Source organism: Leuciscus leuciscus (assembly GCF_965113295.1).
Source record: "Leuciscus leuciscus genome assembly, chromosome: 4".
In the NCBI taxonomy this organism is placed as follows: domain Eukaryota; kingdom Metazoa; phylum Chordata; class Actinopteri; order Cypriniformes; family Leuciscidae; genus Leuciscus; species Leuciscus leuciscus.
The window spans coordinates 37,307,696-37,320,250 of NC_138728.1; positions in this window are offsets into that span (position 1 = coordinate 37,307,696).

Below are 12,555 nucleotides of genomic sequence, written 5' to 3' on the forward strand. Positions count from 1 at the left end.
GGTGCTAGCGACCTAGAAGCCCACATAAGGAAAGTATAAAAGAGAACAACAGGAGGACTGAAATCATTTTTTACTGAAATAGTGTAGTAGATTTTTTATTTTATTTTAACCTATGGCCATACAAAGAAACAGTCTCATGTTAAAGGTGTTAAAAGCTAAACTATTTTTTTATTTGTTTGTTATCATTCTATTGTTGCAGGCCAAAGGTTGAATGGAAAGGATGGATTACTTTATGTATTAAAGTTCAATAACATAATTGCAAGGTTGTGAATGCAAGCCCCTCTCACCCCCCACCCCCAATAATATTAGTTAATTTTATATGCATATAATTCTTACTAATTTAATTAGTGTGAACTCATGAAACACGGGTTGAGAGATTACAAGTAAACATATCTATGTATAGATCGTCTCTTCTTCCTGTTGTGGCGATTAGCAAACAGCGTTGCATATACACTATATTGCCAAAAGTTTTGTGACGTCTGCCTTTAAATGCACATGAACTTTAATGACATCCCCTTGTATCTTGTGGAGCACACTTGGAGTATGCATTTATTTGTCATTTTACGGAGTGTAAAGTGGATTTCAAAGATTTTTTATTCTGTTGTGTCTAGGGTGACCAGATGAGATTGGCTGAAATTCGGGGGGGGGGGGGGGTCTGGGGTCTGGGGTGACGGGATGGGGAGCTTCTATGATATTAGACTGCGTAGCCTATAATAAAAGATAATGAATTTCAAACCTGAACCAAACATATTTTTATTCAAAGATAAACAGTCTGTCATTATTCTTTAGTCTGCCACAAAAAAACACACAAAAAAAACACATTAAAATCATGAACTCAAATGTCATTGTGAAAAGAAAAAAAACAATGACTGTTGTAAGTAACAGTGCGTAAATCAGACCTTTCAGTATAGCCTAACGCTAATAAGCTTAAATGAAAAAAACGAGATAATTGTGTAGTTAAGTATTTTTTTGCAGTGCCGCGAACAATCAATCACAATCAATCACTCCTTTACGCGTGCAGCACTGTCCTCGCGGCTGCAGCAACTTGCGCTCTAATAATAGGCAAAATAGGCTACAGAATATTTCGTTCTGTATTGACAGGTGCAATATTTGAAAATCGATCATATTTTTTTTATTATTACATTTATATCTGCATTTATGTAAAAACTTAAACTTTCAAACATCAAAATGTCATTTATTAATATGTTTTCATGTCAAAATGACATACAAACATATTTCCCTATTCTATTTTGCCTTGCCTGTCGCGTGAAAAATAGGCGTCGGTTCTATTTCTAGCATGCACGCGTTTTCCGCGCGCGTCACGCAGGCAGTGTGCAAGCTCTAACGGACGAGTTAACCTGTTAACAGGGGAGCCGAAATAGAAACGGACACACCACGCAGCCAGTGTGTGGCCGGCCTCAACCTCCGCAGACAGTTTTTAATGTTTATCAGACAATAACTACTCAAGATTTTGCTTTAGTATAATTTTCGGGACAATTAGGGCCAGATTCGGGACAACAGTTTAGATTTCGGGACTGTCCCGAATTTTTCGGGACGTCTGGTCACCCTAGTTGTGTCCCATATAGGCCTTGATCAGCAACTAGTCGACATCCAGCTTAAAGTATCATGGCAGAGCATTAAAGTTGAGTAGTTTGGTTAACCCCTATTGTGAATAGAGCTTAAGATGCCCCTGAGTCTCATGCACACTTCAGCAAGCAGTGTTGAAGTGAATGTGGTAATAAAAGATGAATTAACTGTCAACAGGGTTTTTACTTTCACTTTCCTGTTCTGTTAAATGGGAGACTTTATCTGAACTGACTTATCAAAAAAAGATGTTAGATTAGATAGGTGTTTCCCTGACCCTTGTACTGCAGTTCCCCCAACAGTACACAGTATTGTCTCCTTTATCTGACACAACCATTCAAGGTCTTAAAGTTAATATTTACAAGCTAATGAATAAGGTTTCACTTTGATGAGTTGATGAAATCAATCTTTGATTAAATTTAAAATGGCAGTGCTGGGGGATAATCAAACTCACCTGAATAAACTTATCAGGAAGGTATACTGTATAAAGTTATAGGTGGGTTTGATCAGGGTTTAAGCTAAACTCTGAAGGAAAGTTGTCTTCAAAGGCCACAGTTGAGAACCTCTGAGGCCTGTTGCATTAGGCTAGTTGAACAAACTCTTTTGAGTTTCAGAGCAAGTTTAAAGTTGACAAAACCATACAAATCCAACCTAGTTTAGATAGAGTTCAACAGGCTCACAACACTGTATAAACATTCTGTCAACTCAGGGATTGATCCAGAGTTTATGATTAACTCTGAACCACGTGCACCTGAAAGTGAACATGGAGAGCGTTCATTTGATCCTCCTATTCTTGGGTGTAGAGAACTGTGTTGGTGTTTGCCATTTCATACTGCCCTATGTGATTACCTTTCTGATAAATTGCCATCAATTGTACATGTAGCGCTAAGCGCCCTTTTAAAGAAATACTGTTTTAACTGTTTTTGTACGTCAATAAAGACTTTTTGTATTAATTGCTTGCTCTCATGTCTCTGACCTTCCTGGCGCACACAAACCTGTGTGACCTAGAGTTAATAGCTGAGTTATTTTGATATTCCCTGGTTGGTTCAGGGTGGCGTAGTCGACAATTATCACAATAAGCTAAGTCTGTTTATTAAAATCTTATACCGCTCCGTCACACTAACAATAATTCAAAAGAGTAAATAGGTAAGAGTAAACAATGTACAACATGTTTTGTTTGGAAGCATCAACAAGTCTTGCAGTAGGACTTTGATCTGACTTTGAAGTGTGTGTGTGTGTGTGTGTGTGTGTGTGTGTGTGTGTGTGTGTGTGTGTGTGTGTGTGTGTGTGTGTGTGAGAGAGAGAGAGAGAGAGAGAGGTTTAACACATATTTATTTGATAATCTTTCATAATTCATTCCAATACATAAATCAAAAGTTTACAAAAACATCCAAACAACAACAACAACGATTTAATCAGTACAGATTACAGCCCTTTCATTAAAACTTTAAAACCAACATCCTCCAAATTGCCATCTTGGCTGATCCCAAAAGGTAATTTAGCAAAACCACTTTTCTTCGTTCACTGACTTTGTACTTTGGACCACTAATAAAAACTTGATAAGAAAATTCCTCACCCATGTTTTCAAAACAAACCTTTTATTTTTTAAGGGTTTGTTTGGAAAACATGGGTGAGGAATTTTCTTATCAAGTTTTTAAATGTTCAACCGTTTCATCCGTCCCACAAAAAGGACACTCCCTCCCTACTTCTGGATTCAGGTGCGCAACATGTCTGTTCGTAGCTATTATACCATAGATCAGTCTCCACTGTAAATCTGCTGTACGTTTCTCAATAGGAGGCTTGTACAGAGATCTCCAGCATCCTCTGAAGTCTGGCCCAAACACTTCTGTCCACCTCCATCTTTTAACTCTTATCAAAACAGTTTGATGAGACACTTTAACACACACAATGAATAGCGCCTTTTTGCCAATGTCTTGAAATGATCCCAACTCTGGAGTTTTAAAGGACAAAACAGTATCTTCATCTCCCTGACTTTTCTGTGCAGCAGAGACACATATTGATGGAAAGCTGTAGCTCCATCCCTGCGAAGGAGTTTCTAATGCTTCTTTGCAGGTGTAACAGGATTAGTTAAGTGATTGACAGTTGTGGTGTCCTATCAGGGGAGAGTATGGTCTATTTAATGCGGGTTGGCTGTATCCTGAGATACACGTCACGTCTTTGCTCTGCCCCCTCGTGCGTCATTCACTGGAATCACAGGTATGTGTTGGTAGCGGCTGGTTTAAACCCTGGTTTAGAACCCTACTGATGTGTTGTCATCTTTTCAAATTGTAGCTTTCCATTAGCACTTTTCCGACGTTGCACTTATCAGCTCGGAGTGAGTGTCTGCTCACCCTTCAGGTATGTGCTGTGTCTGTATTCAGTGACTGGGTGCGGTATAGTGGGTCGCTATGTTACTATTAATGTGTTGCTTCCTGTACTCCAGCTAATCGGCGGTTTTGATGAATGCTGTAAACAGTAGCCTGTGGGAATTATATATGAGGAATATCCTCTTGTGGTAAGTGTTCTGTAAGATGGCTGGAAAATTGTTGTAAAATGAGCACTAGTAACATCTCGCTTCCTTTAAGGCTTTCGTGAGGCGTGGGTCACCTCTCTCTTCCTCCGGACCGTTTTTCTGATCTTCAGCACGATCTCCCTTTCGTTTCTGCAGTGATTGTGTTCGTATAACCTGAGTCCATTTTGAGAACCGCGGTGTTTGCGCTGTGATCGCACCGTTGGGCCAGCAAACACGTCAACAGGATTTGTATCGTCTACTTCCCTACTTTCTAGAGTGACAGAAGTAGTTATAACGTTAATCTGACTGTTAGTGTATGATAATCAATGTGTACGTGCGCTGCACCAGCTCTATTTTTTGTTATTCTTTTTCTTTAGTTCAGCCTTGTGTATTTTGTTTGTGTGGGTGTCGTTGTTGACCCTGATTATTGTATATGTGTAATTTGGTTGTGATATTTTCTTTGTTTATTATTTTGGGGTTTTACTAAAAAAAAAATTTGTTCTCCCAGGAACTGAGGTGACCAGGCGGAAGGACCTTCTCTTGCAGTGTTGTAGTGGTGGTGTTGCAGTGGGTGACACTTTTGAAGTGCCTGCGTGTGTGATCCAAGTGCACGGTGACGTGTGTGTGTGTGTGAGTAGGATTGCGCTTTTGGAAAAGCCATTAAGTGGTCCTTCCGCCGGTAGACTCAGCCTGGTTGTTTGGGACATATTCTTTTTGTCTGACCTGTGAGTTATATTCGCAGACCTTTTTCTTGAGACTCCTCCTACCCTTGTGGGTAGAGGACTGTGTTGGTGCTGCCATTTCATACTGCCCTCTGTGATGATTTCTTTTGCTAAGTGTCATTTTTAGTAAATGTAGCGCAGGGCGCCTTTTAAAGCAAAACATATTTTAACTATTTTTGTACCTTAATAAAGACGGTTTATTAAATTATTTGTGCTTGTGTCTCTGACCCCCCTGGCACACACGAACCTGTGACCTAGTGTTCACTACTGGGTTATTTAGATATTCCCTGATTGATTCAGGGTGGCGTAGTCGACAATTATCACCATCAGCTAAATGATTTATTAAAAGCCTTTACCGCTCCGTCACACAGGCTTCCTCCAACATTTGATCCAAGAGACATACAGAACGTATTCCTGTCATGTGCTGAAGTGAAGCTGCCGTCCTCCACCCATTGCCAACAATGGTTCTCCCATAATCCAGTCCTGTGGTCGCAAAATTTCTCTGGTCACAGAAAACGTCATATTCCACACTTTTAACATGGATTGTTAGAATGAAGTCAAATGAATCAAATCCAGTTCATTAACTTCCAGTAAAAACAGCTGCTTGTCATATCACAGATTCTATGTTCTCCTTAACAGAGCGCATGCCACATTTGTCCACACCATGTCCTCCTCGTACAACAGTCTCTGTACTGCCTGTAATCGAATGGTATGGATCCTGCTCCTTATGTCAATCAGACTTTGTTCCCCCCTCTTGAGTTGGAAGATACAGAGCTGACACAGGAATCCAATGTTGACCTGACCAAAAGAAGTCCACCAGTTTTCTCTGGATGCTTTTAACAATGTCATCTGGTGGCTCCAATACGTTGAGTCTGTGCCATAACATGGAGGCGGCTGTCACGGTTCATGAATCTGCTGTCTCATTCTGGTGTGTGTGTGTGTCTGTGTGGGCGTGGTTACCCAATCCCGTGTTGATTATCTGCGCCAGCTGTAATCAATCCCCGTTCCCTTTATATGTTCAGTAATCTTCATCTCATGTTGTCAGATCGTTGTGGCTTCCCGGTGTCGTGTCCTGTTCCTGTGTGGCTCTCTCGTCTCCTCGTGTGGATTACTCGTCATTGTGGATACTCGTCGTTGTTCTTCACTCTGTCTGGATTGTTTATTGTTCCTGGTTCCTGAGCACGCCGTTCACCGCACGCGATTTCCGGGTTGCCCATCAAAGTCCCTGCGTCACATCTCCACCTGAGTGTTTGTCTCCCCGACCTGTGTGTTATTCTGACCAGCATTAATAAATTCCTTTTACTTGCATTTGTATCCGTCTCTGTATCATCACAGCAGCCAGGTTATTTGTAACCAAAACTCTACCCCTGTAGAATAGCTCTGGCAATAGCCATTTCCATTTAGACAACTTAGCAGACACCTTCTCCAGCATACCTTCCCAGTTCTTTTTCCTATAACTTTCTACTCCTAAAAACACTCCGAGAACTTTTATTCCATCTCTTCCCCAATGCAATCCCCCAGGAAGTTGGAGGTGGCCCACCATTTTTCCACCGGCCCACAATAAAACCATTGTTCATGGTGATTTACAGAGAATATTCCCATGTTTTAGTCTTGGTCGGGATCAGAAATGCATGACCTGCAAAGCTGGCACGTACGTGTCAGTGTCAAATAAAGGTGCTATAGCGACCTAGAAGCCCACATAAGGAAAGTATACAAGAGAACAACAGGAGGACTGAAATAATTTTTTACTGAAATAGTGCAGTAGATTTTGTATTTTATTTTAACCTATGGCCATGAAAAGAAACAGTCTCATGTAAAAGTTGTTAAAAGCTAAACTATTTATTTATTTGTTATTATTCTATTGTTGCAGGCCAAAAGTTGAATGGAAAGGATGGATTACTTTATGTATTAAAGTTCAATAACATAATTGCAAGGTTGTGAATGTGTCCCATATAGGCCATGATCAGCAACTAGTCGACATCCAGCTTAACCCTCTGAGGTCTGAGCTGTTTTCTGGCTCTGGAGGTGTTCTGACATGCTCTGACATTTGTGTTTTTTTCTGTTACTAGTGACATTTTCATGGCTAAAGTCTAATTACACTGTATTCAGCACAAACTCTGCTACAATAATATATCAGCAGCATTTATGTAAAAGTTTGTAGTTTTGAGATAATAGCCGCGTTTCCACTGTCGGGCCAGGGCCGGGCCGTGCTAGTGCGTGCCAGGGCCAGTCGCGTTTCCACTGTCACTTCCGGGGCTTGATCGGGGCTTACTCGGGGCCAGCGGCCAGGATTTCTGGCCCGTCGAATACCTTGGGCCAGAGCGGGCCAGCTCGGGCTAGAGGAGTGGTTACGAACAGAGGCGGAGTTCACCTGAGTCGGGAGACGGCAGCGCCGGATGATTCTGTCAGCATTAAAGACTTTTAAAATAATTTAACTCGCGTTCATGTTTGAATGCCTTGTGTTTGTGATGCAAAAGACTATGCGCGCTAACCATTACCATGGTGAACATAGTAAACGCTTGAAGATACGCATAGTAAAAAAAAACATACGCTTGAAGAAATCAGACCAATCATAAAGGCTATCACAGTCATGTTTTTATTTTATCTGTCAGTAGCCTACGTCTCGTCTCTTTATACCAGACTATCATAAAATAAAGCAACTTTTTTTTCGGGAGCTTCCTCTGTTTCTCTGACTGAAAATATCTGTATGGGAGTCGAGAGAGTGCTAAAGCTCCACAGGTCGTATTTTTGGTGGCATATATTTGTATAAATTATCATTCTTTCTAAATGTGATGTAAATATGTCCTGTAACTACCAGATAAACAGTAACAGACGCGACTGAAGAAGTAAGTGTGTCCTCTTTCTTTTGTGAAATAGACCTAACGGTAATTTATTTCTGAGTGACTAATGTGCAATTTTGACATAAATTAATTCATTATGATCAATGTATCACTTTTTATTGTAAACCTGTGGTAAAACATCGATGCTTGGGTTTTAAATATTCAAGTAAACAACAAAAATGCCAGCAAACGGCAGCTTTTATCATGTTTGTTTTCAACGCTGTTTCCAGTGATTTCTGATTAGTTTTCTGATAAAACTTCCATTTGTTGGTGAATGGGTTAGTGTGACGTTGTTCCAGAGAGGCGTGTTACGGGCGTGTTTTAGTGAAGCGCTGTGGAGCTTCTGGCCCGGCAGTGGAAACGGCAGCCCGGTGCTTGAGGCCCGAGGCCACTGGCCCGGCTCGGCTCGCTGTTAGCCCTAGCCCGGCCCTGGCCCGACAGTGGAAACGCGGCTAATGACATTTATGCGTGGTTTGTGAAAATACAAAAAAAAATTGTCACTGAAATAAGGCCATGAAACCCATACTGATTATTTCTTCACAAGACTTTTGAAAATTGTATCACGTAGCCTAGAATATTTGCTCCAAAACTATGTGAAAATCACCCTGACTGCTCATTCAGATAAGACAATATATTGATTTAAAATTTCTAAGACGTGTTTTGTGTGACAAAGCCATATTCGAAGAGGCGTGATCATCTCATGAATATGTAAGCTTTTAACACCTGAGAAAGACAAAGACACTCCCCTAACTGCCCTATCCGATTGTTAAGTCTGACGTCACGCGTGACGTTTTGGGTCCAAGCGCTCCTCTCGTCCAGAAATAACAACGGTGGAACCTGTAAATTTATTTACGATCACGTCCTTCTTAGTGAGGCACCCTTGGCGGTCAAAAAGGGTTTAAATTCCTTTAACACCAACAGAGTGGTTAGTGTAGCTCATCACTCAGGAGGCATAATTAAGGGTAGAGTCCAGGCATCAATGAAAAAGAAGATTTACGAGGTTGAAGTGAGTTAGCTCGGGACACGGGACACAGCACTGCGGCATTGTAAAAACACTCAATAATAACCAAAACACCAGCGAAAGCGGTAGGTAGGTAGAGAGGACCTGGACTTTGGACCCGGAAAGAGTATTGGTTACGTCACGACTTAACAACCGAATTAGGAGCGATCAGGCCCTGTCATTCAGAGCAACCTTGCACAAAGAATGAGGAGATTTAAAAAAGAATGGCTTTTAGATTGTTTGGATTTATTTACAACACAACATAATCCAAAAATACACAACAAATGACAAAAGAGCACATTGAAAACAATGATCCAAAGACAGAGACCTTTGTGCCATTCCTAAAAACATTGTACATACCATTTCCAAGGTGTTTGATTTTCACTTTACCATGTTCATGTACAGAGACTCATGTGAATGTTGAAGTCAGCAGGACTTCAGTCAGAAGTGAACATACTGGTATCAAGAGAAACTAGGCCTGCACGATTTTGGGAATACATTTTAGATTTTTCTGGTTAAAATTGCTTTTTAAAATTCACAGAATACACACACACACACACAAATCTTTCCAACAATATATAATATAAAGAACACCATATTTGTTGTGCCTTGTAGGCATAAGCTATGTGCAGTACTGCATAAAATAATTTAATTTTACAAAGCAGCCTATAAATCTTCCAAAAGATTTCAGTAACAATGCTAGAGAAAAATATATTGATTATCTTATGTTACTTCAAATGTTTCCATTCGTTATGATGATATGAAATGAGATAATAGTAAAAACATAAAGCCTAATGTTTGGTGCATTTTTCCTTTCAAACGCAATCGCGCTCCAAAATATGATACTGTACATTCAAACGCACAGCGCGCTCCAAAATATGATACATTCAAACCCACAGCGCGCTCCAAAATATGATACATTCAAACGCCATCGTGCTCCAAAATATTAAACATTATGGTTATACATATCTATGTTTGAGCAGATATCCACAAACAGTATTTAACAGTAAACACGGGTCTAAATAGTATAATATTCACCATATATCTAGCAACAGTTCAACTGCAATGTGAAGTTTATGCAACAATACCATAAACTAATAAGTAAGAATTTCTTACCTTACATCTTTCTTGTCTTCAAATCGCGTTCTTCTTCTGATGTAAATCCAATGTAAGCTCACAGCGCGTCTTCCAAACTCGACGAAAAGCAGAGACTTGTGAAGTGTTTTGTGTTTTGTGTTTGAGGTAACGAGGGCGTTCGCGTCCCATGTGGAGATTTGCATGTGAATCTCTTTTGCGCGAGTGGGCGTGGTCGAATTAAAAGTAATTAGCAAGCGTTTGAGATACTGGACATCCTGTTGGTTTTATACAAATTACTTAAAACTCAGCGAATCGGATTCAAACTGAAAACAAATATTCTCTGTTTGTTTCAGTTTATAGACGTGCTCAAGAAAAAAAAGTTCACCGCGACGGAGAGGCAGAACGCACACCCTGTTTATTTTCTTTATTTTACAAAAGCACAATGTTTTGATTTGATTGTAAGTGGACACATACAAAAGTAGAAATATCACAGATTCTTTTTTTATATTTCTTTTTTCTGTATAACCATAAATGACGGAGTAATTTAAGTTTATTGTGCTACAATGTGAAGAAAATCCAGCAAAACGCGGGGGCGCGTTTTCCGACCTCAGAGGGTTAAAGCATCACGGCAGAGCATTATAGTTGACTAGTCTGGTCAACCCCTAATGCACACTTCAGCAAGCAGTGTTGAAGTGAATGTGGTAATAAAAGATGAATTAACTGTCAACAGGGTTTTTACTTTCACTTTCCTGTTCTGTTAAATGGGAGACTTTATCTGAACTGGCTTATCAAAAAAAGATGTTAGATTAGATAGGTGTTTCCCTGACCCTTGTACTGCAGTTCCCCCAACAGTACACATTATCGTGTCTCCTTTATCTGACACAACCATTTGAGGTCTTAAAGTTAATATTTACAAGCTAATGAATAAGGTTTCACTTTCACTCTTCTGTTCCAGTAAACGAGAGGCTTTAAACTAATGAGTTGATGAAATCAATCTTTGATTAAATTCAAAATGGCAGTGCTGGGGGATAATCAAACTCACCTGAATAAACTTATCAGGAAGGTATATAAAGTTATAGGTGGGTTTGATCAGGGTTAAGCTAAACTCTGAAGGAAAGTTGTCTTCAAATAAGTTTCAGAGTAAGTTTAAAGTTGACAAAACCTAGTTTAGATAGAGTTCAACGGGATCACAACACTGTATAAACATTCTGTCAACTCAGGGATTGATCCAGAGTTTATGATTAACTCTGAACCACGTGCACCTGAAAGTGAACATGGAGAGTGTCCATTTGATTCACTTCTCGGCTGAAGATTAAGAGATCATTATGAAAAATATCATGAATTTAAAAGCATTTACATGCCAGATAATAAAGTGCTGCTGCAGTTTGAGAAGGCAGCTGAAAGAAAACATCTGACTATATCAATGCATGTGCAAAATAAAAAGTCAGTTTAAAAACTTTATTAAAGCTTGAAAGTATATGTGTTTATAAACTCCAGCTGGCCAATCATCAGTTTTACAGTATTGCCAACAACCCCAGAGTGACTGGCATCATCAAATGCACTCTTATCCCGGTGTGAAGTCCTGTGGTAAATGAGCCCTTGTACATGTGCAGTACGGGCTATCCAGCCACTAATGTTCAAATATTGCGTGATCACCATGGGATGTTCAAAATGGCCTAGAAGCTGTGGTGGCAAACACAATTCTATCACTGAATAAGAGACAAACATTTCCAATAGTCTTTGATGAGGTTTATTTTCTTGCAAGAAAAGGCCAGCAGTCGTACAGTCACACACAGTGACACAGAGTATGACAGTGAAGGGAGGGCATCCTTCCTCCTTTATAGTCTTGACTCCCAGAATGGTATCTTTCTAGGTCAATGATGGTATTTCAACCATACGTGGAACATTCTTAGACTTTTTCATCATATTTATCCTTAAAGTGTAAGTTGCAGGTTAACCACCACAGCCAATTAATGTGTAAATTAAAGTGCTCTATATGTATATATTTAATTATTTCTGTCTTAAAATGCGTTAAAATAACATTTATTGGGGTTTCTTCAAAGGTAGCGTGTTTTTTCAGTAACTGGTGATGACGTCATAAGAGGAACTCGCAACCCATACTCTGCTAGATTCTTACTGTATTATGGCTATTTGGAGAACGACTGAGGATGTGGGAAACCATCAAATTCTTTATGGACCACAGCCCTACAATTTTATTAATGCTTGGTGTGAGGAGAATGAGTGGAGGGTTGGCCAGGTGTCCTGGTGAGTAGCTACGTTAGAGCTAGTCTAGGCTAGCCTGGTGCAAACTTAACCCGGATAATATAAGGGAACAAGCCAGTCTTTTCAAAAGTTTGCCGTCATGTAGAATAGCAAGGAGGGACAACGACTGAAGACATTATTTACTTACATGGTGTCAGTCCAAATCAGAGCTGTAGAGATGCACACACTGCACAGGCACCAATCGCTAGTCTCATCGACGCCTCAAACGTCATGTAATACCCTTCCTCAATCCACGCTATTTCTCACGATTTAATTAGCAATGTTTATTGTCAGAAAAGAAAAAGAGAGATCGATGTCCCCATCACTGTGTTTGTGTGGGCTATGCCCACCCAATTGAATCAGCAGTGGAGAGTATGTGCTGCCGTGAGGTGAACGCGTTTTGGAGTTTAGTGGAACAGCTCGACCTGCGACCGGCTGATCTGACGTGCCTGAACCCGTTTGTTTTGCGAATAGCTTATTCTCATTTCAGGCAGGATCACGGTCCCCTTGAAGTCAGCACACACGAGTATGTTTACAGCTGAGTTATTTTATCAAATA